General features: G+C 39.5%; 2 pseudogenes; one reads left to right on the top strand and one right to left on the bottom strand.

Annotated features, from left to right (window-relative positions):
• The first annotated feature begins 214 nt into the window (after positions 1-214).
• On the top strand, positions 215-310 carry LOC129011108 (small nucleolar RNA U13; annotated as a pseudogene).
• A 13,508-nt stretch (positions 311-13,818) lies between these two features.
• Positions 13,819-14,715, bottom strand: LOC129010758 (mitochondrial carrier homolog 2-like; annotated as a pseudogene).
• Positions 14,716-22,081: the final 7,366 nt, after the last annotated feature.

Genomic DNA, 22,081 nt, shown 5'->3' with positions numbered 1-22,081 from the left:
GTTTCACCATGTTGACCAGGCTGGTCTTGAACTCCTGGCCTCAAGTGATCCACCCGCCTCTTGGCCTCCTAAAACGCTGGGATTACAGGTGTGAGCCACCATGCCCAGCCTCTGGACAGTATTTAAAAACAGCTGATACCAGGTCTCCACTCCATAGCAATTAAATCAGAAACTGCAGACATTGGGTCCTGGGCATTGACATTTAAAAAAAAAAATTCTCCAAAGCATGATGATTGGGTTTTCATGCTAATGTGTGAAATGTGCCTCCCTCAAACCTTGTTATGACAAATAAAATTCTCCCCAGGTGATTCTAATATGAGTTGAGTTGAGAACCCCCCCCTTGGAGCAGGTGTTTGCTGTTGATGACATAAAGCAAGGGGAGCTGCTGTCTTCTGGGACCCAGCATGTGCTTTTTGACCATTTCTTCCATTTGTGTGATTATTTCAAATTTTCAAAGTGCTGTTATGTGTCTACATAACATCTTGCAAGCCCCTGGAAGAGACCTTAGAGACTGGCTACACCAGGAGTCAGGAACCCTGGAAAGGGCTAGATAGTAAATATTTTAGGCTTTGTGGACCATATGTCATAACTACCCAGCGGCCGTAGAGTGAGAGCAGCCATAGACAATATGTAAATGAATGGGCGTGGTGTGTTCCAGCAATCTTATTTACAAAACCGGTTGTGAGCTGGATTTTTACCCCTAGCTGTTGTTACTTGCTAACCCATGGTCTACACCAACACTCTGATCTCATCCATGAGGAAACTGCCGTTCACTGGGCGATGTGATTTGACTCAGATCTCAAGGCTAGGAAAGGGCAAACATGGGCTTGAAGTTCAGGTATTTCGACTTAAAACAAATAAAAAAACAACCTCTCCTCCCCTAAATCTACAATTGGTGAATAGTGTTCTTAAAAATTAAACCATTAAAAGGAGGGTCTTCTCATCTCTACCTTTTGGGTTTCTCTGGCTTTATGGTGCTGTGATGTGCTGTGTACGTTTCCAGTCTCTCCAAATTGTAAGCTCTTCCATATTAGAGCCTGGGCTTTCTTCAGTGCCACATTCCCACCAGTCTGGGGCAAAGCAGTGCCTGTACCTGTTAGCGTGCTGAATATACTGCAGCCTGAGCATGTGGAGCTCAGTTTCATGTGTTTATTTCAAGACAACAGGGCTGACTGGCTCATCGATTTCCGAAAGTATCTTTTGTTAATATCTAGCCCACTTGCTTGTGTTCTTTATAACTTCAAATAATGTTTATATAATGACAGAAAAAGTTTGGGGATTGTGGCAGTGGGGTAAAGCACAGATTAGATGTCTAATTACTTTTAAAAAGTTGACCTTCAAATTTGACCAAAAAAAAAAACAAAAAAACCAAAAAACTGTAAGAAATCGAGTTTGAACAGGATTCTTTGCAATATTATTTTCTCTTCACTTTTCTTCTGTGCAGGCTTGCGGGAAAGTATATATGCAATATGTTACTCTTGTCTGTCACATTCGGAAACCTGCCCCCCAACCCCCTCTTCTGTGCAGTCTCTTTAGTTTGACCTTGAGAGGTACTGTTTACAGTTCAGTGAAACTGGGTCTCTCCCTTCTTGCTTCAAGCTCAGCAAATGGACAAGAAAACCCACAGAACTCGTTCAGCAATTTCAGACTATAAACAAGCAATCCAGAGGGAATAAGGGAATGACTGCAATTAAAGTATTCTCTGCCAAGGTTGTCAACACTCTAGGTTGAGCAGTGGCCTGAGAAAGTTGCTCATTTCTCAGGCAGGCTTGCTTAATGCAAGGTGCAATGGGCTATTATCTAATGTACCTTGCTTTATCAGAACACACATTTCTCTCTGTGTCTCTGTCTCTCTGTCTCTCTGTCTCTCTCTCTCTCTCACACACACACACACACACACACACACACACCCCTTCCATATTCACATATAAACACACACAGTTGCTATTGTCTCAGTCTGGATATAGTGGAAGGTGGAATATTATGATCTTACAAGGGAAAAAAAGAGCTTTTAAAGGGCAATTCAGGGCCAGGCGCGGTGGCTTACGCCTGTAATCCCAGCACTTTGGGAGGCTGAGGCCGGCGGATCACAAGGTCAGGAGATCGAGACCATCCTGGCTAACACCGTGAAACCCTGTCTCTACTAAAAATACAAAAATTAGCCGGGCATGTTGGCGGAATTAGCCAGGCGTGGTGGCGGGGGCCTGTAGTCCCAGCTACCCGGGAGGCTGAGGCAGGAGAATGGGGTGAACCTGGGAGGCGGAGCTTGCAGTAAACCGAGATCACGCCACTGCACTCCAGCCTGGGCAACAGAGCGAGACTCCGTCTCAAAATAAATGAATAAATAGCAATTCAGGCCGAGTGCGGTGGCTCATGCCTGTAATCCCAGCACTTTGGGAGGCTGAGGCGGGCAGATCACAAGGTCAGGAGATCGAGGCCATCCTGGCTAACATGGTGAAACCCCATCTGTACTAAAAATACAAAATATTAGCCAGGTGTGGTGGCACTTGCCTGTAGTCCCAGCTACTTGGGAGGCTAAGTCTCAGGAGAATCACTTGAACCCGGGAGGTGGAGGTTGCAGTGAGCACACTAGCCTGGGTGACAGAGCGAGACTCCGTCTCAAAAAAAAAAAAAAAGGCAAGGCAATTCAATCTGGGGGAGAGTGGCTCAAATGCTTGGGAAGTAAACAGAAAGGACAATTTAGTCAACAAATACAGGGTGGCTGTAATGTCATATGATATAATTTTCATATAGCACAGAGCTACATGATTTCATTTATAAATTTTGTACTATGATTCTTTCAGAGATACAAAAGAAATAGACAACATGATTTCTGCCTTCTAGTATTTGGCAATTATTTGAAGAGAAAGCACAATGAAAATGTATGTTATTGAAGGAATGGATAATGTACATATTTAAGGAAATGATGAAGACCCCAGATGGATGGAACAGATAACACCTTTTAAACTGATTCAGAGGACAGAACTTTCAGGGTAGAAGGCAATGGCGAGGAGAAGATAGTATTTGACTTAGGTCTTGAGGGATGGATTTGGATGGCAGAGTGAAAGGTGAAGACCATGCCAAGTTCAAGCCCGAACAGCAGAAGCGGGGATGAAGTGTACCAGCTGGCTGGGGTAGTGCCTTTTCCTGGGGCATGGTGGTGCCTTCATTGCAGAGTGACGTGAAAGTGTTTTGAGAAACTGAATGATGGCACGGTCAATTTTGTGGGCTTGGGTTCAAGACCTAGCTCTGCCAAGCTCTATCAGTAACTTGGGAAAATTAGCTTAATTTCCCTGAAACTCTGGTTCTTCTTCTATAAAATGGGGTAATAAAATTGTCCACCTCATAGTTATTTTGAAGATTAAACAAGATAATCCATGTTAATGTGCAATGCTTGTCACATAGTAAGCATCCAATAGGTAAGAACTATTAAATTATGGCAAATCCTGAATGTCAAAAGAAATGATAAATTTCCCAATGTATTAGCATTCATCTTTTCTAAGTATTTGCATGTCACATAAAAATTTCTTCTCAGCCTACCACTTTTTTCTCTCCTGTCCCTGGTCCAAGAAATATTGTCTACATCCTGAAGAACTGCTCCATGAGCCCACAGTAGGACACTCTGAGGCCTGGCTCACCAGACTGCATATCATGAGTGAGCACTTGGAAGTTCTAATCTGAGTGATGTGGATGACATGTTCTCTGTGCCTTTGAATATCTAGTTTCTCATCTATAACATGATCTTTGAAGCTATACAAGGAGAGAACCAATATCACCTGACCACCATCTTTTGCCCTTTGAAAGGCATAAAATTCTAAGTAAGAATACTACATATCACGCTGTGTATTTTACTGCATGCATGCTAAGGCTTTACCAAACATTTTTAAGGGAAAAGAAGAATAAATTAGGATAGGAGCATTCAAAGGAACCCATAAGATGTCCCCTTAAAGAAAGGATTTATGGATGAGGAAACAAAAGCCCAGGTGGCCGACGTGATATACTCGCGGTCACACAGAGGAGGAAGTCTCCTGAAGCAAACTCAAGGGCGCTTTGTACATCATACTAATCCTACCTGTTGATTTATAAAAGTATTAGCTACTTTATTTTCTCCTTAATTAGGACAGAGAGTAATTATCATTATTGGGTCCAGAAAGAATTATGCCAATGTTCCAAGATTATGCATGGAACATTTGTTATGCAAACTGCTGCCCTTCACACATAGAGAGGCCCCATAGGCTATGTCCTCCTCCCCGGGGCTGCCAATGTGTCTAAATTGCTGGGAGCATCTCCCCCAGGCCTATGAACACGAGCTGCTCCTTTGATGGGACTTTGATGGCCATTTGATGGCCATGAAATATGATTTAGGAGAGGGGTTAATGCCTTTTTTGTTGTTGATCTTTCACCTTCAGGGAGCATGAGCCTCTGAGAGATCTGCTTTCACGCCATATTCACAGAAAGGTTTTGCTCAGCCTGAGCCAGGCGGTTGCTGACTGCCAGGGCCAGCGTGTGCCGACTGCTGCTGTGTTTCCCAGCGCTGCCAGCAGGATCTTATTCTTCGTATCTGCACCTCCCAAGCAATTCTTCCGGGGCAGCTTTGTCTGTGCTCCTCTGCTGGGCTGAAGGGCTGGTGCTTAGGGATGCATGCTTCCCGCCCTTTGCCCTCATGTCTGAGCTGTTTGAATCTGATTTCCAGGGCAATTGCAGTTTGGCGGCTTCCCGGGGCATCCTCTTGAGTGGCTGCGCTGCTGTTACTGTTTGGGAGGCCTCGGAAACTCCCTTGGGAAGTTTGTCAGATGGTCTGATGAGAATAGCAGGAGGCTGTTTTCCATAGTCAGATTGTCATTTTCATCATCATTTTTGTTGTTGAGTTTCCCTTTTTAAAAAATAAAATCATAAAACAGACATACTCTTTTCTAAACAAGAGTAGACTTTTACCCTGAGGGCTGGAAGGGGCCTCACTGAGTAAATACCTCTTCTCTCACCCTCATGTGATGATGGCTTCTTTGTTTTGAACCTGGGTGCGCCCAAGTGGTTTTACAACCTCCCTTGGGTATCAACAGTCCTTATCTTCTCACCATCTCATCTGTCTTCCTGCTTCTGGTCCTCAGAGGGTGGTCAGACAGTGCTCCCAAGAATGGGTTGAGATTCTGAAGGTATGTGGGCACCTAAAGATCCTAAGCTGTCAAAATGACTGCTGTCCAGGAGAAACTGACCAGACCTAAGGTTCAGTCTGGGGAAACTTGACGCAATAACTATTAGCAAGTACTAGGCATTTTGCTGTGTATCGGGCCTGGAGATCAACAGTTTACATGAGTGATTTTCACACATTTCAAGAAATAGTTTCTTCCATTATTTCCATTTTACAGGTGAGAATATTGAGGCTCTGAAAGGCTAAATGACTTGGTTGAAGCCACATATTTAGTGGCAGAGTCAGAATTCAGTCTCTAAGGCTTTTGAATTCCAGAACTCATACTTTTAGCCATGATGGTATACAGATTTAGTTCTGAGGTCTGGAGACCATTGACAGTCTTGGAAATAAAATGTGTCTCAATATAAATAAAGCACAGATATGGTTGGGTTCAGTTCTTGGACACATTCCTTTTGAACTCCAAAGGACAAGGGGTTAACCTCATGACTTTGATAGGAAACAGAAGACAGGTTGTGAGGTTTCTTGGGTAATTCTGGGTATTTGGACACCTGTTCAGTTATTCTTGGATTCTGTGGTGGGGGTGGGGGGAATATGGGGAGGCTGAGGTCATTATTGCAAAAACCATTTCCTGAGCGCTTGACTTCAGGAAATGCTGTAGCATTAAAAATATCCATTGTGTGGGAGTGATAGAAGCATGACTCACGTTTAGCAATTGTGTCCATAGGTCACAAAGGATTTGGGGAACACAGGAGATATTCACACAAGACTGTGTCTGTGGGTGGTTCATTATGAAATTTTTAGTAGGTTGAGAAGCATGGTCGCATTTCAAAAGAAGTGACATTTAAGATTCTCCATGGAAGCTATGAGACTTGGCTCATCATTCATACATTGATTAACAAACATCAATTGTCCGCCTACTAAGTGCAGGGCCTTGCACTGGGTGCTTTGGGATTTTGCAAGAGGAATAAAGCGTGGCTCTTGCCCTTTAGTGCAGTGTTTATGAACTGGTGACAATGAAATAGGCTGCTTTTTAAATTTCCCTTTTTTTCCCCCATGACACTTTGACAAAAGGAAGACTATCCCTTAAAGAAAGACATTTTGTTTTATTTTCCAGGACAAATACTATAAAAAAATCAGGTTTGGTAACTCTCAGGCCTTGTGCCTAGGAAAATATGATTATCAGGATAAAAGATTCAGGGGCATGTCCTGGCTTAGGTATCTTTTGTTCACTGTAGGGCAGAGTACAGTGAACAGTGAATAAAGGGTAGAGGGAATAGGATTTTTTTTTTTTTTTTTTTTTGAGATGGAGTCTTGCCCTGTCGTCCAGGATGGAGTGCAGTGGTATGATCTCGGCTCACTGCAACCTCTCTCTCTCAGGTTTAGGCAATTCTCCGCCTCAGCCTCCTGAGTAGCTGGGATTACGGGCACCCACCACCACGCCTGGCTAATTTTTGTACTTTTAGTAGAGACGGGGTTTCACCGTCTTGGCCAGGCTGGTCTTGAACTCCTGATCTCGTGATCCACCCACCTCGGTCTCCCAAAGTGGTGAGATTACAGGTGTGAGCCACTGTGCCTGGTCAGGAATTGTTTATTAAATACTCATGGTCTTTTAAACTTGGCCAGAGGATTCTTTTTTTCGCTTTGTTTAATATTTTGTATAAAACTTGATGCATACTAAACATGACACTAAAATACATGTACATTATAAAGTCTGATAATATAATGATCACCTGTGAAACCACCACCCAACCTAAGTACCATAATAGTATCAATGACTTGCATTCCTTTTCATATTCTTCCTCTGTCCTCCCACCCCATCTCTGGCCTCCCCTCCTTAAAAATAGCCACTACCTTAGAATTTGCACTTATTGGATAGAATTTAGACATTTCTTTTTTTTTTTTTTGAGGCGGAGTCTCGCTGTGTCGCCCAGGCTAGAGTGCAATGGTGTGATCTCGGCTCACTGCAACCTCCGCCTCCCAGGTTCAAGTGATTCTCCTGCCTCAGCCTCCTGAGCAGCAGGGATTACAGGCGCCCACCAGTATGCCTGGCAATTTTGTTTTTTTTTTTTTTGTATTTTTAGTAGACACAGGATTTCACTGTGTTGGCCAGGCTGTCTAGACATGTATGGATTTCAAATCCGTACATGATGCTGTGCATGAAGGAAAGCTGGTATAGTCACAGAGAGGTAGCTTAGTTTTCAGGGTTTATTTTGTTGTGGCTAATAGACCTAGACATCTGTGGCTGTGTTTGTTTCCATACATGGGCATGGCCTACGCATAAATGGAATTCCTCCTGAAGAGGCTGCAGAGCACAGGGTTATGTGTGTGGGCCTGAAGTCAGGTAGATCTGGCTTTAAATCTCAACTCTTTTACTAGATAAAAGTAAAATGTATTGTGTCTGCCTTGAGTGCCAGGCCCTTTGCAAATGATATCTCAGTTATTCCTATGACACCATGAGATATATTAATATTCTCATCTTCATGGTGAAGAAACTGGGATTCAGGGAGGTTGTGGAATTTATTCTGGATTTCTAGCTTGTAAGAGACACCATCATCATTAAGCAACCTTCAAGTCTTATTCCAAAGCCTCCTTTTCTTCTTCCTGTTAGAAAGTTTCCCTTTCAAATCAGTAAGAAAACCAAGGTAACCATTCTCATATGGGTTTGATCAATGCATATATATATGACCCCAACTTCGGAAGTTGTGGTCAATGCTAGAAAATATTTTAAAAACTCAGATGATTAATACTGGAAAACAAAATTAAAATATCATTTTTAGATGTTATGATTGTATACTTTTAAAAACTAAAAGAAATAATCTAAAAAATAAAATAACTATAGGCATCAATAAAATGGACAGATGAGTGCAATATATATAAATATATACCAGGAGTCCTTTTATTTATACCAGAATAATATAATATTATCTAAATTATTTAACAATAAGAATTCTTATGAAACAGTTGCATGTCTTATCTAACAGAAACAAAAGTATAAAACTTTACTGAATAATATTAGAGAAGAAGAATGGAAAGTTGTACTATTGTCCTTGAAAATAATGATCAATCAGAAAGCCTTCTATCTCATTCAACAAATTTATAGGTTGACTATAGTCCACCTCAAAAATCTCCATAGGATATTTGAACTTAACATAACTGTAATTTTTATTTGCAAAAATAGATATCATTTATTTAGCACTTACCACTCCCATGCTCACCTAAGAGCATTGACTAGTATTTTGCAAAGAGAACAGTAAGTGGAGGTGTATCTTCCCCCAATAAGCATATAGTTAAATGGAACAGTGCAGTTCAGAAGTAAACATATTGTATATAAGAATATAACAGATAACAAGAGGCATCTTTGAAAAAAATAAAATAAAGAATTATTTAAAACACATTGTTTAGTATTCTTATCTAGATCTCTCTTTGAAAAAATCAATTTAATACAGCAATTTAATACCTTATGATTAAAATAAATTTTATATGGCTAAAGTATTAGATAATAGAAAATATTGCAGGAAATATAAGTTATTGATTGTCAGATCTTTGGAGAAAACACTGTCTTTTTTTAAAAAAATTGTACTTTGAAGTGCCAGAAGAAATCACAAAGAAAAAGACTGACAAATGTGGCTACATAAAGGATTGCAAACATATGAGCAATAACAAGGAGAACAAAATAACTTAGGTCAGCAGATGGGAAAGAATCACATCAAACATGACAACCAGAGGCTATCATCTATGGTGAAAACTCCCACTGGAGAGCTGAAAGTAGTGGACCAGTTCTTCCCAAAGTGCAGGCTGTCGGAAGGACAGAGGAAGACCAGCTTCTAGGAGGAAGCAGGGCTGGCGTCTTGGGGACCTGCTTGGGCACAGGGAAAGGCAGGGCTGACTTCACTCCCACCTAGGTCTGGGGACTGGAGAATCACATTGATCCTAGGATATGGCAGGATGTGGTTACCCAGGACTTCTGTCTCTCTCTAGGAGGGTCCTCTACTCCAGGAGGTAGAAAGGAAGGAAACACTGAGGGAGGAAACAGCCCTGGATATAGAAAGAATTGCAAGAGTTGTCCTAGAAAATCAACCTTAGTGGCAAGGAGGGAAACTGCTTCTGCAGGTAATGGAGAAGATGGAGACAGTGTCTCCCAAAGAGCCATTGGAAAAGAGAAGGTCTCCTCATAGGGAAAACAGGATCCCATGGCAGGTGGATTTTTCTTGGCTGTGAGTACATTTTTTGCATGGTGCTTATAGAACATGGTGCTTAGGACCATCATCCTAGGACTCAGGAAGCCACATGGGAACTTGAGGGAAATATGCAGAGGAGTGTCTGGTCATAGTAGATAGTAGATACTCAATAAATATTGTTTAAATGCAAAAGATAAAACCTAGCTGTCCAATCTGTGACAAAATCTTGATAACTTTAGCTTTGCTGATGGCATGCTAAATTGCTTCAATGCTTTGGAAAAATAACATGACTATGTCTATTGTATCACTATACACAGGCAAATGTTCAAATCTTTTGAGCTTGTCAGTGTATGCTATTGGGAATTTAAGAAAATAATTGAGCATCAAAACAAAGCCATACATATGAAGTTCTGTAATAGTAGATGCTGTGGCCTGAATGTTTAGGCCCTGCCCTCTGAAATTCATCTGTTGAGATCCTAACCCCCAAGGTGATAGTATTAGGAGGTGAGGTCTTTGGGAGGTGATTATGTGATGAGGGAGGAATCCTCATGAATGGGATTAGTGCTCTCAGAAGAGAGGTCTCAGAGGGTTCCTTGCCTCTTCCACCATGTGAGGACACAGAGAGAAGACAGCTGTCTATGAACCAAGAAGGGTGCCCTCACCAGACACTGAATCTGCCAGTACCTTGATTTTGGCTCTCCCAGTCTCCAGAACTATGAGAGATAAGTTTCTGTTGTTTATAAACCACTCAGTGTACGGTATTCTGTTATAGCAGTCCAAATTAACTCAAACAGTTAAAAAAAACAGATAAGAGGTTAATAAATATCTATACATATATCAATAAAATAGTATTTATTCATTAAAAATGACAGATAAGACCATAGAAATGGAGAGAAATGTGTAGTTTCAATGTCAAGTGAATAAAGCAGAATGTAGAGGGGCTTCCGTCTGCCTCCAACACGCTTTGCTGAGGCCCATTCCCCTGCTGAATGCCCCTGAAATCCCACCACGCTGGCACCCTCTTTAATGCCACACTTTACACAGGTCCCCGAATTGCTTTCTTGCCTCCTCAACATCTCAGAGATGTTTTTGTGTGGAGTCTATCAATTCAATTAATACAACTGTACCTGGTCCTAGAACTCAGGCATAGGGATTGGGTGGGAAAACATTAAATAGTAAGGATGTTTACCTTTTGTCTTTATGCTGTGCTTAAAATCATGCCACGCCTTTCAATACTGTTTGACCAAAAACATATGTCCAACTCTAACTAGTTTAAGATGAGATTTTCTTAGGAGGCTCCTTAGTCTTCCCTCATGCAAATCAACCCCCAGTGGGCCTGAACCCTTAGCCTCTACACGTGTCCAGACATGTCTGAATCCTATGGTGGCAGAAACTACTCAGGCGCAAATTGAGACCTCTGACATGAAAGTAATTCTTTTGTTAAGTAGTGAGATGTGATATGTGCTTTCATTTTAACAATGTTTCTATATATTATACTTATATGGAAAAATGAGAATGGATCATCGCCAATATCTGCTGCTTTCTTGACAGTTTGTGAATTATCATTTCATGCTTTAGTCTTGTATTTTTTATTCAATTTTTAAAAGTTATTAACGTGAAGCATGCTTTGAACCCAACCTAAAATTTATAGAGAAAAAGTTGACAATCTTCTCTTATCCCATCCAATCCATTTTTACTCCTTTCAAAAACAAATTTCCTGAAAGAAGATGGCAATATACAGTCCCATCAGCCATGGTTTGATCTATGGTCCTATGTCTATTTTTCTTCATGCTCATACAAAGAAACATAATTGCATGCTCCATATATGTGTGCTGATGAAATCACCCAACATACATACATTTGAAACTTGTTTTCTTTCACTTAATATTTCATCTGGATGTCTCTCCAGGTCAACTAATATAGAGCCTACCAATTATATTTATAGTAGCATAACGAAACTGCCTTTGCGAAAATTGTAACTGAGAAAATTATGATGGTAAAAGACATTTGACTTAACCGTCCCCATCTTGCTTCTAACCTCCAAGCTGTCCTTGTTCATTCTTGGGCATAGGCTGAACTAACTTTGGGAGGAACTTAGTTTATAGTTCAACTTTGAGACAAAGATAATAACAACCCTTTGCCAAAACTAACCTCCTTCCTCCCTGGGGACTAGACTGCCTTTGCAGGACTAATGAATTAGCCACAAGATGAGAAATTATGGTTTAGGAGTTACGCAGCTGGAGGCTGCAAGATTCTAAACTCCTCCAAGTGGCTCCTGGGGATAACATCACTATTGTAAAACCTAAAATCTGTGCTTGAGATATTTCGCAGACCCTGCACTCGATGGATCAGCTGGCACCACCCAGATCGCTGCGTGTGGCTCCCACCCAGAAACTGACTCAGCGCAAGAGGACAGCTTTGACTCCCTATGATTTCATCTCCGACCCAACTAATCAGTACTCCCACCCCCGGCACCCTACTCACCAAACTATCCTTAAAAACTCTGATCCCCGAATTTTCAGGGAGACTGATTTGAGTAACAGTAAAACTCTGGTCTCCTGTACAGTGGCTCTGTGTTGATTAAATGCTTTCTCTATTGCAATTTTTCTGTCTTGATAAATCGGCTCTGTCTAGGCAGTGGGCAAGGTGAACCCATTGGGTGGTCATAATAATATTCTGTTGTATAAATATCTTGTAGCTAATTCAATTATTTCCCATTTTTGGACAATCAGACTATTTTTGTGGTTTCTTTAAGAGTGCTACAATAAAGATTCTTATATATATGCATTTATAAGTGTATACATACACACTTATACTTACACATACACACATAAATGCTGGTGCTTTTGTTTCTCTCAAATATGATATTGGCAATGTTTCCTCATATGTGCTTTACCCTTTAGTATATGTTGCTATTGATTTCCCAAAAGAGAATAGCAATATCCAATCCCTCACCTTCTCACTGAGATTGAACATATCCTTTAATTTTTGCCAATTTGATAGGCAAAAAATGGAATCTCATCAATATTTTAATTGGCATTTCTCTAGCTACTTGTTAGGTTGTGTATATTTTCATATATTTATTATCCTTTGAATTTCTCTTTGTGATGACATTGTTTATATGTTTGCCCATTTTCCACTGGGATGTTAGCACTTTGCTTATTGATTTGTGGGAGCTTTTTATCATATGCACTGTAGCCTGTGTTTTACCTTTTAACTTTGTTTAATGGTGTGATTTATTTGCTTTGAAAATTTTTTCAAAATGCACATAGTTACATAGTTAAATATAACTCTTTTTATGTATGATTTCTGGGCATCCTGTTTTACTTTTAGGAAGACCTTTCTTCTCTAGATTATATAAATTATTTTATACATTTTCTATTTTTTTGTCTTATTGTTTAAGTCTTTAAACTGTGGAATAATAATATAATACATGTAATATAATAGTTATATACATTTTATATGTGATATGAGGTCATATTGCAGGTTTGTTCTTCCAGATGAGCATTTGGAGCCATCCATTTCCTAAAGATTCAGCTTTTCTTGGTGATATATGGTTGTCGTACCAGTTACTTGGGAGGCTGAGGTAGGAGGATTGCTTGAGTGTGGGAGGTCAAGCCTGCAGTAAGCTATGATTGTGCCATTGCACTCCAGCCCAGGCAACAAAGTGAGATCCTGTCTCAAAAAAACAAAAAAACATAAAAACATAAAAAAAAACAAGATCCAACTTTCCCAAATCCTTAACCTTTCCTGCTACATTGACTGCCCATCACACTCACCTGGCAAAAACCAATGTCTTGATCAATCTGACTATTAATCTCCTGCATATCTGTTCCTGGGTTGCTGAAAACTGCTGGGGGGCAAAATGGCATAAGAGCATTTTTATCACTGACCATTCATGATCTCCAACTTCAACTGTGTTGTCAATGCTTCCTGAAAAGAATTATCTGGGCTCCAATCAGGGCCACTTAAAAACTTTCACTGTCATGGGGCCTTTGCCTTTCTACTTTCTTCTCACTCTCCAGATTCTTCCGTATTTCACAGAAACAATAAAGGCAAACAGAGGGAAATTATTTGAAAGTCCTGAGTCCCTCCCAACATTATAAAGCTATCCCTAAGGAAAACCTGTTCAGAAGATTCTCTGCACCCCATTCCCTCCTGTTTCCCTACAGACCTTGCTCCATCTGTTAGCCACTTTCAAATATAGGTTCTTTGTTGGATCTTCTTGTCATCATTCAAGCAAGTTCTAGCCTCTTTCATCTTAAAAAAAAAAAAAAAACCCAAATCCTCCATTAATCATACGTTCTCTTCTAGTTACTATCTCTCTCTCTCTCTCTCTCTATTTTTCCAGCTAAGCTGCTGACTTCACTTTGCACTACCGGCTCACTCATAACCCTTTGCGGTCCATTTTTTTCCCCAAGATTAAATGACAATTATAAAAGTGCATCACACTGTATGGAAATCAACATTTTCTGCCATAATTTTGTGCATCTAGGAGTATAGAAATGTCACTGTCCCTGCCCCACATCTTCAAATCACACGAATAAGTCTTCCCAAAGGGGATCTTCTGGAAAAACAAGCTATTTCCTGGGCTTATATTTCTCTGCTTTTGTAGCATGCATCAACAATCTATCCATGAAGTATATACTGGGGAGTAAGGAGGGCATCCACCAGCAAAACCACAGTTGTTGACAGCCATAAGATTAGAGACAAGCACAAAGGGACAGGTCAACATGCCAGTAAAAATCTTGTGACAGCTTGAGAATAACTCTTTACTTCATTCATGGTAGAAACCCTGCCGTCCAGTGCATTAGTATTGATGAGGTAGGCCAGTGAGCTACACAGCCACAAAGAAATGATGTCACCTAGGAGGTGAGGAACCAGTCCAGGGAAAAACCCTAGGATTCCCTCTTTCTGATAGATGGTTATGAAGTCACATAATCCACAGTACTTAGGTCCTCTGCCAATGAATCGTATCACAGGTCTCAGAGTGATTACATGGAAGGGATGTGTGATGAGGACAGCAGCAGAATGAGTCATCATCTCTCAAGCTGTCTCCTTGATAACTCAGTCAAAGGAAGATAAGACTTCTTTCTGTACATTTCCAGGTCCTCATCACACTCCTGGGAATGCTGTAAAACTTTTCCATGGGCCACAGCTTGAAGGCCTCCCGAACACAGTCTTGGAGTTAAGCCTGTGAAAAACCCATACCTCTCATCAATACTGGCAATGTATTGAGTGTAACAAAAGAGACCAGGAAGCTGAAATACTTGCCATCCAAAAATATTGCATCCAATTTTGGAGGAAGAGGCTCATATGCCACATGAGCAGCTGGGACAGGATGGTGAGACCAGAACCAAGGGGGACTTGACTGGCTGTGTCTGCCATGATGGCACCTGCTGCAGTCTGGCTTTATTTTTAATCTTTCTACTGAAATTACTCTGGCCAGTGGTTCTCAACTTGGGGTGATTTGCTTTCCAAGGGACATTTGGCAATGTCTGGAGACATTTTAGGTTGGCACAAATGGGGGATGGACAGGGGAAATGGGGTTGGTCCTGTCATCTAATGTGTAGAGGCTAAGGATTTTGCTAATCATTCCATCATGCACAGGACAGCCCCCCATCATAAAGTTATTCAGCCTTATGGGTCAATGGTGCCAACGTTGAGAAACTTGCTCTAGACAAAAAGTCACCATGGAGTTCCTCGTGGCTAAAGCCAAAGGACTGTTCCAGCTCTTATCTTCTTGACCTCTGTGAAGTGTGGGGCACCACTGTGACTCTGCCTTCTTAAAACCATATCCTCCTCTGGCTTCTCTATCACCGATTTTTTCTGGGTACCCTCTTACTTCTCTGACTGCTACTGTTCATCATCCTCATTTGTCTAAATTTTGAATATAACTGTTTTTTAGAGATCCAGCCTCAATTTTCTTCTTACCTTCCACACTGTTCTTAGATGATTTTGTTTACTCCTATGACATTAACTTCTGAATATACACTGATGTCTTCTAAGTCCATATCAAAACTCACACAATCTCCTGCCTATTGAACATCTCACATATGCCAAACTGAACTCCTGAGTGGACTGCCCTTCCTCCCTAAACTGTATGTTTCTATTTCCCTAGCCAGGGATGGCATGACAACCAACCCAGCAGCCCACATCCAGAAACCTAGTGAGGACTCTTCAGTCCTCCTTTTCATTTAATCAGATGTTCAACAAATCTTCATCTCCTGTTATTTCTTTCTTGTTCATTTCTCTTAAATCTATCTGCTTATCTCTGTTCTCAATCCAACCATCTGTATTACTACAGCAGCCTCCCAACTACTTTTATTAACAAATCTTTTTCCCATTCAATCTATCTTATAAGTTGTATTTATAATGATCTTTCCAAAATGCAAATCAAGTTAGATCTATATCGAAAATCCTTCAATCCTTTTACTCGTCTAAGAAAAGGCTAAATTTCTAGATGTGGCTTAAAAAGCCATTCATGATGACAACCTCTGGAGAGTTAGTCCACATCTTATTTATTTTGCTGTAGTACAGTGCTCAGTACATATTAGTGGGATACGTAAATAAATGAAAGAACAAATTTCTGGAGAAAATCTGTCACATACATGTATTTCCTTAGTGTCAAAAGCTAAAATTAATTTTATATGTCTCCTTTATAATTATGTGAGTACTTTTCTATTGAATCATAAATAAGAAACTGATGTTATACTGGATATCATGAGAAGTAGGCTCAAAATTGAGAAATGAAAATAAAATATATTTTAAACAAATGCTTACAAGTGAAATTATTATGCCAGTTTTACATCTTGAAGGTTGCGATGCACGTTTCCAAATGGTTTTAAAAGATATGGTTCGTGTTTAAAACACCAACCATTGCAGGTTAAAATCTTTGAAGGTGAAGTATCATGATGTCTGCAACTAACTTTCAGGTGGTACAGCAAAAATGTTATATATATTTTACATATAAACACACATATTTGTATATACATAAACCCACAGATACACACACACATGCACACATGGAGTAAGGGAGAGAAAGAGAAAGAAAAGAGACAGAGAGAAAGAGAAAGAGAAAGCAAATATGACAAATATTTACAGTATAGACATATTAGGATTTGTCAGAGAAATAGAACCAATAGAATATGTATATATATACACACACATATATATGTGTGTGTATATTTATATTTATTTATATTTATATTTATATATATTTATATTTATTATGAGGAATTGGCTCATGCAATTATGGGGGCTAAGAGGTCTCATAATCTGCCATCTACAACCTGGAGACCCAGGAAAGCCCATGGTGTAATTCCAATCCAAGCCTGAAGGCTTGAGAACCAGAAGAGCTGATGGTGTCAATATAAGCCCAAGGGCAGAAGATCAGTGTGCAAATCAAGCAGGCAGGTAGGAAGCGAAAAGAATGAAATCCTCCTTCACTCTTTGTTCTATTCAGTAGAAAGGCAAAGGTCCTCAACTGGTTGGATGAGGCCCACCGCCACCAGGACGGGGGCAAGTCTTCTTTACTGAGGTCACTGATTCAAATATCAATCTCATCTGGAAGCCTGCTCATGGACAAACTCGGAAATAATGTTTAATCTGGGCTCCACTTGGCCCAGGGAAGTTGACACAGAATAGGTGAGGGATAGGTGGGTGTTCATTTTACTATATTTTTAGATTTTCTACTGGTTTAAAAATTATCAAAAGAAAATCTTAGTAAAAAGAACACCAACTGCGGTGTTTGAAGTTGTACAACTTTAAACAATCTCAACAACACTAACATTGTAATAATTTTGAAAAAACTTTTGCTGATTTAATAGAAAAAGTTATACATGATTTTTTGATTTCTTATGAAATTGAATCTTTTCACATTTGTTGGGGATTTTCTTTCTTTTTTTGTGAAGTCTTTGCCTATGTTTCGACTGGAGGGTTTATTTCTTAAGAGCCACATATATATAAAGTATATTTATACTTCGATTGATCAACAGGTAACCCTGAAGCATATATCTTTATGTAAGAATTTCAAATATGATAAAGAAAGTGCACAAACCAATGGAAAAGGGATGAATTGGAAAATCTGGCAAATTCTCTTTCACACACAAATATGTGAGTTTTTTTTTACCATATTGTACACTAAGATAAATACCAAGGTTAACGTATACGATTAAAATATTGATTGCAAATAAGTGTGAAATCCTGAAAAAGTTAAAACAAATTAGATAATTATTCATTGATCTTGGGCTTGAAATCAGGACTTTGTAAAAAAAACAATGGAAGAAAAAGCAAAGAAAAAATTGGCAATATGTTTGATTGCATACAAACTTAAAAAAATACATAACCATCAAAGAGTTAAAATCCTTATTATAAAGGGAACTCTTGAAATCAATACAAATAATAATGTCACAATAGAGAAATATTAAAATAAAAACCCCAAACCACAAGGAAGAGAATTCAGTAATGAAAGAAGAAATCTAAATGTCTTAAAAGCATATGAGCAGATACCTTTAAAAAGAGAATATAAGGTATCAGTTCAGCTGGCTCATGGCAGTTTGTGTGAGTGAGATTCAATCTTAGCTGTTGACAGTCCAGAAAACTGGCAATAATGCCTTCGGAAATATTAACATAATACAGATCAGTATCCCTCATCCAAAATGCTTGGGACCAGAAGTGTTTCAGACACTGGATATTTTTTCAGGTTTTGGGAATATTTTCATATGCATAATGAGATATCTTGGGCATGGGACCCAAGTCTGAACATGAAATTTATTACACACCTTATACACATAACCCGAAGGTAATTTCATACAATATTTTTTGATAATATTATGCAGAAAACAAAGTTTTGACATGAGGTTAGATGTGGAATTTTCTCCTTGTGGCATCATGTTGACCCTCAAAAAGCTTCACATTTTGGAGCATTTCAGATTTCGAATTTTCATATTAGGGATGCTCAACCTGTACTCAGCTTTCTGTTAGAAAGCGCAGCCGGCAAGAACTGCAGATCATCCAGGCATACTTGGTACTGGTCAGGCCCTTAGTAGAGTAATGTGATCAATATGGGAATCCACCCTTTAAAATGCACACGTAGAAATTAAAGAGGGTTTCCTAAGGAGCACTACAAAAATAATTACGAAGAAAATCAAACCAGTGAGGGAAAATTAAGGAGATTATATTTATTTAGTCTAGAGAGGAAAAAGCTAAATCATGAATAAATAAATAGTTACCTTTAAGTATATAAGTATGTGAAAAAAGATTATCCTAAGGGAAGCTATGTCTCTATGATAGACAATAAACTAAGAGGGATGTAGTTAAATTGCACTAAGAGACTCTAATTAACTTTAGGTCTTGCAAAACTCCAGGGAAGACTAACAAAGACACAAAGGAATCCCTGTCTTTGTATATCTTTCTGAGCAATTTAGACAACTGCCTATCTTGTGGCTTCATTATAGAATAGCAGGTGGCTGGGCCCTTGATTACAATTATAGGTTTACAGAATCTTAGAGCTGAAAAATAGCCTCAGTAGATTAAAATTTCTCTTTTATATGTTTGTAGATTTCCGTTGCCACCCACCCACCAATAGTATATACAAAGGAAAGTATAAGATGTGAAGCTTTGCAGGTTAGAGTTCTATCATAGTTAAGTGACTGGAGCTTTTAAAAGTGTCTGCTCAAATAATGTGAACAGATCTTAGTTGTATGGCATGAAAAAACAAACTAGGGCAGTAAACTAGGGCAGAACAGTGTAGTATTGTTGTTCTTCAGTTGCTTTTTTCAGGTTACAGATGAAAACTAGTCTTTCATCCCAAGAAAAATGTGTATGAGTACGTGCAACCATTCATGATACCCAGATGCCCAAATTTAGCGATCAAGGTGGAGTCAGTGTGGTAGAGTTCTTAAGAGCTCTGCAGTTGGATTTCTTATATTTATATCTACACTGAAATCCTCCCTTTTCTACTTACTAGCCTGTGGTCTTAAGAATGTTAGTTAAATTCTCCAAGTCTGTTTACTCATTTCTAAAATGTGGATAGCTTATCTTATGCATGAGATTTTTCTTGGTGAAAATCAAGTGACAAGATAAAAATTTAAAGAAATTAAGAAGTAAATGACCTGACACATAGCAGAGGCTACACAAAAGTGTTTTTCCAATTGCAAGTTGTGATCCAGTGCAGGAGTTTGGTAGTAAAAATTGATTCAATAGGTCATAGTTGATGTTAAAAACTGAAATAGAATAGAAAATATTCATTGCACTTAGTAATCATAAATATTGCTTGGAATAATGTATTCTGTATGATATGTTTGTTTGTATGAGAGAGTTGTGGAACACTTCTGTACTTGGAAGCAATATAAAATACTTCTGGCTGGGCATAATGGGTCATGTGTATAATGCCAACATTTTGGGAGGCCAAGGCGGGAGAATTGCTTGAGGCCAGGAGTTCAAGACCAGTCTGGGCAGTGTAATGAGACCCCTGTCCCTACAGAACAATTAAAAATCAGCTGAGCAAGCATGATGGCTTCTGCCTGCAGTCCCAGCTACTAGGAGAGGTTGTGGCAGGAGGATTGCTTGAGCCCTGGAGTCCAAGGCTACAGTGATCTATGATCACATCACCTAAGTCCAGCCTGGGTGACAGAGCAACACTCTGTCTCCAATCAATCAATCAATCAAACAATAACTAACTAACTAAATAAAATATTTCTTGAGGATCATGGTAAAAAAAAGCTTATAGTTATTACAGTTTATTATTTTTGTGGTTTTTGTCCTAACCCTTTGTTTTATTTCCCTAGTGGTTGCTATAGGATCACAATATACATTCCACCCCTCCACTGTCTAGTCTGAAATAACATAACACTACCTCACAAAAAAGGCAACAATCCTACAACAATATGCCTCCATCCATCTTCTCTGGCCTTGGGTGCCATGATCTGCGTACATTTTACTTCTGCATATATTTTACTTCTGCATACATTTTACTTCTGCATACATTTTACTTCTGCATACATTTTACTTCTGCATACATTTTCCTGTTTCTACCAAATCTTGTCATCACTTTTGCTTTTAGAAGTTCACTTGCACCAAATAAGTTGAGAAAAAAGAAAAAGAAAACATTCACATTTACGATCTCTGGTGCTCATCAGTGTTTCTTCTAGGTCTGATCCTTTATCTTCCACCATCTTTACACAATCTAAAGTCCCTCTTTAACATCCTCTGCAGTATGGGTCTTCTGGCAATAAACTATCTCAGCCTTGATAATCAGAGAACATCTCTGTCTCATCCCCACAAATAAAGGGCAGCTTTTCTGGTTATAAAACTCCAGATTGACAATTTCCCTTCTTCAGCACGTCAAAGCTGTTGCTCCATTGCAGTCTGGCTTACTTTGCTTTTGATGAAAAGTCAGTGAACCTCCCCATCGTTGTTCCCTCTATGTAACGTCGCCTCTTCTCTTGTTGGACCTAAGATTTTATCTTTATACTGGGTTTTCAGCAGTTTGACCATAATGTACTTCATTGTTGTTTGGCTTGTGTTCATTCTGCTTGATTTTTATTGAGGTTTTTTCACCCTGGGGTGGCTATTTCTAATCAAATTTGAAAGTTTCTCAGCCATTACCTCTTCAAACATTTCTCTTTCTGCTTTCCTTTTGACACTTCAAATGCACTAGACTAGTTAATCTGATCCCTCAGGACATTGATCCTCCCTCCCTCCCGCTCTCCTTCCTTCCTTCTTTCCTTCCTTCCTTCCAGACAGGGTCTTGCTCTGTTGCCCAGGCTGGAGTGCAGTGGCATGTTTATAGCCCACTGCAGCCCTAAACTCCAGGATTCAAGCGATCCTCCTGCCTCAGCCTCTTGAGTAGCTATGACTACAGGTGTGCATCACCAAGCCTGGCTAATTTTCAAACTTTTTTTTTTTTGGTAGAAACGTGGTCTTGCTATGTTGCCCAGGCAGGTCTTGAACTCCTGGTCTCAAGTGATCCTCCCACCTTGGCCTACAAATGTGTTGGGATTATGGGAGTGAGCCACTGCACCTGGCCCCTTTTTTCCTTTCGATCATCTTCATCTCTGAGATTCAGGCTATAAAGTCTCTACTAATATATCTTCAAGTTCATTTTTACTGCCTTCTGTAGTGTACAATCTTCTTCTATTAGTTTGGATCCACTGAGAATCAGATGCAAAGATGGGGTTAGACTTCCAAAGGATATATTTGGGAAATGTCAGTGAAGGATAAAAGATGAGGAAACAGAAGAAAGCAGAGAGAACCTCAAGGCCATGATTAAAGTTTCATACCTATGAGAGAGAAGGGAAAGGAAGGAGGATTGTGTTGATAAAGTCTAGGAATGCTGCAAAGATCTAAAAACAGTTTTGCCAGACTGACGGGAATTTCTTAATCAAAGTCACCCACTGGAGACATCCAATAGTTCACAGGAATGGGCTTGCATTAATGGCTCTATCATCCTTAGCTACTGGCTGGATCAGCCTATAGAGGCTTGTCTTGGCGTGAATGCTACAGTAGATCCATAGAAATAATAGCTGAGCTATCAGTCAATTTTTCTCCCCAGAGTAAGAGATCTGAACAGTACGTATTTATGGCTAACCTACTGTTCTTAAGTTTCTTTAATAAATAATTTATTAGATATTGTATTCCTGTAGTCCTATAATTTTCCATTTGGCTCTTTTTTAGTGTTTCTATTTTTTTCCCCCTAAGAAAACTCTACTTCTTCATTCTTTGCATCTACTTTTCCTGTACATTTTAAAAA

The sequence above is a fragment of the Pongo pygmaeus genome, chromosome 10, assembly GCF_028885625.2.
Source record: "Pongo pygmaeus isolate AG05252 chromosome 10, NHGRI_mPonPyg2-v2.0_pri, whole genome shotgun sequence".
Taxonomy (NCBI): Eukaryota; Metazoa; Chordata; class Mammalia; order Primates; family Hominidae; genus Pongo; species Pongo pygmaeus.
This window is presented reverse-complemented; position numbering and strand designations above follow the sequence as displayed.